Genomic DNA, 5000 nt, shown 5'->3' on the forward strand with positions numbered 1-5000 from the left:
CTGATTCATCACCTCACCTCACACACACACACACACACACACACACACACACACACACACACACACACACACACATACAAATACTTGCACATCTGGATGCAGATTGCCACAATTCTCCTCTAAGAAACTGCCCCAGCCTACTACTGCAAGCCTTGCTCACCTTGAATGTCTCTACTAACGGGTACACATACGGCAGCACAGAATTCCCCCATCTGTGTGTGCGTGTGTGTGTGTGTGTGTTACTGAGTGAGCGCCAGGCTCTCACCTGTGCAGCATATGCTTCTGGATGGATTTGCTCCCCAGCTGGTCACCCAGAGAAGCCCCACACACACTATTGTGTGTGTGCGCGTGTGTGTGTGTGTGTGTGTGTGTGTGTGTGTGTGTGTGTTTCCTTTTTTTATAAACTGACTTGCTAGCGGCCATATTGGATGTTGACATGCATAATTAATCAAACACCGGAGCCAGTTCAGTGGATGAATATTGAATCGGGCAGTTTGTGTATGAATTAGATAAGGCTGACCCTAATCAATGAAACCCACCGACAGACTGGCCAGCACTGGCTATCTTGTCACTAATATTTACATTTAAACCCGCTGCAGTAGTCATAGACACCTGTGTTTGTCAGCAGCAAACAGACAGTAGAATAGGAGGAAAGCCCTCTCTGAAACCCACCAGCCCTCTATGTGCCTCCATAGCTCCACATCTGTCTGCGTTCCTCCATATCCTTAACACAGACCTTAGGGATGCTCGAGCTTTTCATCCCGTCGGATTCGGCTCTCCGATACGATCAAACGACATGTGACTATGAGCTTCTTCTGCCCTGGAGGGTCCTTAGGATCACCAGTCAATCCCCCAATAAGTTGGCTGAGTTAGGCTGTATTAGGAGCAGATGGGCGCGCTAACCAGCCAATCAGATCGGCCCATTTCAGGGCGCTGGGTGTAATCCTTCAGATATGGAACTTTGCTTAAGGCTTTATTGCTGTCGGGAAAGCAAGCGGCTCCTAATCCATCAGACGGAGGCAAAGAAAGTGAGACGTTAACCAGCATGATCTCCTCCAGAACGAATAAAGGGAGACAGTTGACATTAGATCCTGCTTGCTATATAGCCACTAGCAGAGTTAGCAGGGATGATGTTTGAGTATTTGGGGGCACATGTGCTGTGGGAGAGGAAAGAAAAACTTAGACTAGACACAGCAGAAAGGTTTAGGTTGAGAATGCTTGAGTAAGTTACAGATAACATTTAATATCCAGTTATTTTATGAATAATTGTTGCAAGAAGTTTTTCTTTATATATTTCAGCTACATTGCTAATCATACATTTGCCGCCTTAGACTTAACTGGGTATAAAACTAGGAATGAGCTATTTGATGGGTTTTGTGTTGTTTAGTCCGCCTCTTGTTAAATCTTAAATGGTTCAGTGAATTGCACAGTTGCGTACAAATGCCCGGAGGCCATATCTTGGGCTTATTAGTGCAGGTGTGTGATAAAGGCTTTGTGATGCAGTAGGCAGCTCCCAACTCTTACACTAGAAAGACTGCAAAGTGCTTCAACGCATCGCACAAGCGTATAGGATCCTCCTGGTCTTTCCAATGAATGGGTTCTCATCTCCTCATCTCCCTCTCATCTACTGTGTGTCAGCTCTAAATCTGTTATGAATTATTAACACGTCTTCTATTAGCTAGGCTAGGCCGTGAGGAGTTGGCACTCTCTCTCTCTCTCTGTCTCTGTCTCTCTCTCTGTCTCTCTCACGGTTTGAGGTATTGGTGTGGTGTATTGTGTGTGTGTGTGTGTGTCTGTGTGTGTGTGTGTGTGTGTGTGTGTGTGTGTGGTAGTGATAGTAGCGGTGTACGAGTAGTGTGAGGTGTCCTGGCTGGCAGTCTTATCTGTTGGCGGCTGACTGGCAGTCTTGTGAGTGCCGCTAGTCGCTACGGCGGGATCTCACCTCTGGAGACCCAGCGGTGTAATCAGCTCAAATGGGATTTTTTTTTTTTTTTACCAGTTCCTCACTGCACAAGCGCAAGCATCTTAAATCTTCAACTTCTCACACTATAGTGTGGTGAGTGGGTGGGTGTGTATGGGGAGTGAGAGACAGAATGTGTGTGTGTGTGTGTGTGTGTGTGAGAGAGAGAGAGACAGAATGACTGTCCAATTGCATATTCAGTGTGTACATATGGCTATGTGTGGGGAAAGAGTGTGAGTGAGAAAGACAGAGAGGGTTGAGCGAGTGCATGTACAGTATGTGTGTGTGTGTGTGTGTGTGCGCGCGCTTGCATATGTGTGTGTGTGTGTGTGTGTGTGTGTGTGCGTGTGTGTGTGTATGTTATCATGCGGTGCCTATTATTATTTCTCTCACCTCACAGCGCGGCATGGGAATTTCAAATGGGATTTGGCACCTGTTAGCCGCGTAGCGTAGCGCTCGCTCCAGCCCTCTCGCCCGTGAGAGAGAGGGGAGGAGAGGAGCCTGCAGGCCTGGCCACCCGCTGCTGTATTCGGGCAGCGCCGGCCCGCCTCAGGCCTGCTGAGAACCAGCGCAGCATAGGGCCCTGTCCAATCAGAGCCAGACTCTGGGTGGTCAGCATGTCTGCGGACTGTCCACTGAATCGGGATTAGGCTTGATGTCCGAGTAAAAGGACACAGCCAATGCAGAGCCAACGCTGGCGCACAAAAGTGCATGTTCGCATGGAAACACACACACATGCACACACACACACGCACAAACACACATACACACACACACACACACACACACACGCACACACACACACACACACACACACACACACACACACACACACACACGCACAAACACACACACACACACACACAAACACACAGACATTGACTAACTGGTACAGAGCATGTCTAGAGAGCGTGAGAATTAGCTCTTGTCGTGGTCTAAAAGGGTGTTGACATGGTGTCTTTCACACATGGGCTGAGTTGACAAGCCTTCTTATGACGGACTGCTGGCAACAAGAACCTGGCACTGGCTTGTTTCTGGGTGTCATCTGAATTGTACTTTGTGTGTGTGTGTGTGTGTGCAGGTGTGTGTGTGTGTGTGAGAAAGAGCGAGTATGCCATATCCCAGGTCATGGCTCTGCCTTTTTTAAACAGGTGTAGCAGCGCCGCTAAACCCATTAGCATCGGTGCGGAGAGCTACAACCATGAAACGCATTAGCAGCGTCCCCCCGCATTCATCCTTCACCACCGGTGAGCACTTGAAGGCAGGAAGCAGAAAGAGTGCTCCTCTATTCTCTCCTCCTTTTTTCCCTTTTACGGCCGCCGCAAAACTCCCTCCAGAGCCACAATAGAGCGGAGAAGAGAGAGCACCTGCCTCGGGGCCAGCGGGCCGCGAGCTGTCTGGACGCTTGCGGAGCGCCGCGTCTGATTAGCGGAGGGGTCAGCCGGGCCGCCGGGGCCCAGCCGAGCGCGTCTCTCGGAGCTGCCCGCTGTGGCCAGGAGAGGAGCGCGGGCTGTTTCCCACACACCTGCTCTCGGTTAGACAGAGTTTAGCAGGGGGGGGGGGGCGGGAGTGGGATAAAGGGGGAGGTAGTCTGGCAGTGTGTGTGTGTGTGGGTGTGTAGTGTGTAGTGTGTGTGTGTGTGTGTGTGTGTGTGTGCGTGTGCGTGTGCGTGTGCGTGTGCGTGTGCGTGCGTGTGCGTGTGTGTGTGTGTGTGTATGTGTGCGTGTGTGTATGTGTGTGTCTGTGTGTTTGTGTGAGTGAGTCAGTGAGTTCATGTGTGTGTGCGTGTGTGCGAGACCTGCTTGTGTGTGCTAATTAAGCAGTGAATTCACATGTGTGAGTAAACATGTTTGTCTTATATATGGACATGGATTGGCGAATGCTTTTTCTGTATAGTACTTTCTGTCTGAGTTGGTGTAGTGTATGTGTGTGTGTGTGTGTGTGTGTGTATGTGTGTCAGTGTCTGTGTGTTTCCAGTATTGATTTTGTGCTGTTTGACTGTATGTGGATATTTGTACTTCCACATAAATGTGTGTGTATCTGCATACATTAGTATGTGTATGGCTGTGTGTGTGTGTGTGTGTGTGTGTGCGTGTGAGTGCATGTGTGTGTCTGTGAGTGATGGCCCGTGAAACAGCCCAGTTCAAACACTCACAGGGATGATCTGATCTCAAACACAGGGCGACTCCAAGACATGAAATTCCTCTCTTTTGTCCTGTCTCTCTTCTCTCCCTCCCTCCCTCCCTCCCTCCCTCTCTCTCTCTCTTCCTCTCTCTCCCTCCCTCTCTCTCTCCCTCTCTCTCTCCCTCATTCTCTCCCTCTCTCTCTGGGTGTCGCTTTAGCTGTGTCCCCTCTGATGTCCCCCTTAAGAGCAGCAGTCACGCTCCATCCACTTCAATACAGTCCAATTTGGTCCTACAGCGGTCAAACTAGTTCTCATGCTATTTATTTTAGGAAAAGGATGGCAGAGGAGAAAAAAGCAGAGAGGACGAAAAGGAAAGTGGGAGGGAGGAAAGAGGGGGGGGGGGCTGTCCTGTCTTTTAGGTAGACACTGGAATTTCAAACGATTCATTCCAGAGATTTTCCCGCATTGTGATGGTAAAAAAAAACGGTAATGCCTGAGCCTGGAGTTTTGGTGTGGCTTTGATAGGCTGTTGCGCCTTGCAGAGAGGAACTGCATTCATATGGATATTCACGCGTTTGAAGAAAGGAAGAATTTTTCCTCTCTCCTCTCTCACTATTTCACCCTTTCCTCTACCGTTTTCCCCTCTTTCGCTTATTGATGTGCCTGTTTTGCGCTGAGTTTTGGGTCTGGTGCACCCAGCCTTTTCGCCGCCCCGTGGTATTTGCAGGGCGAGTAAATTGCGTTCATTTACATGTAAATGCGGGAAGTGTCGGGCTGAATTAAAAAACGGAGGTGCCGCGTTAATGGCAAATTACAGCCGAGCCTGGCGCATGAGAAGCCGGGGCCTGGCAGGAGGGCAGCTCCGCGGTCGCAGCGGAGCTGGGAGTGCTGCACCGGAGCGTAATTGGCCATCTG

At 49.8% G+C, this 5000-nt stretch overlaps 1 protein-coding gene across 1 annotated transcript in view; it reads left to right on the forward strand.

Moving 5' to 3' along the window:
* Nucleotides 1-5000, forward strand: part of efna3b (ephrin-A3b) — a 64254-nt gene that overhangs the window by 19255 nt on the left and 39999 nt on the right. The gene's annotated exons all lie outside the window — the stretch shown is intronic.

This window comes from Sardina pilchardus, chromosome 6 (genome assembly GCF_963854185.1).
Source record: "Sardina pilchardus chromosome 6, fSarPil1.1, whole genome shotgun sequence".
Lineage (NCBI taxonomy): Eukaryota > Metazoa > Chordata > Actinopteri > Clupeiformes > Clupeidae > Sardina > Sardina pilchardus.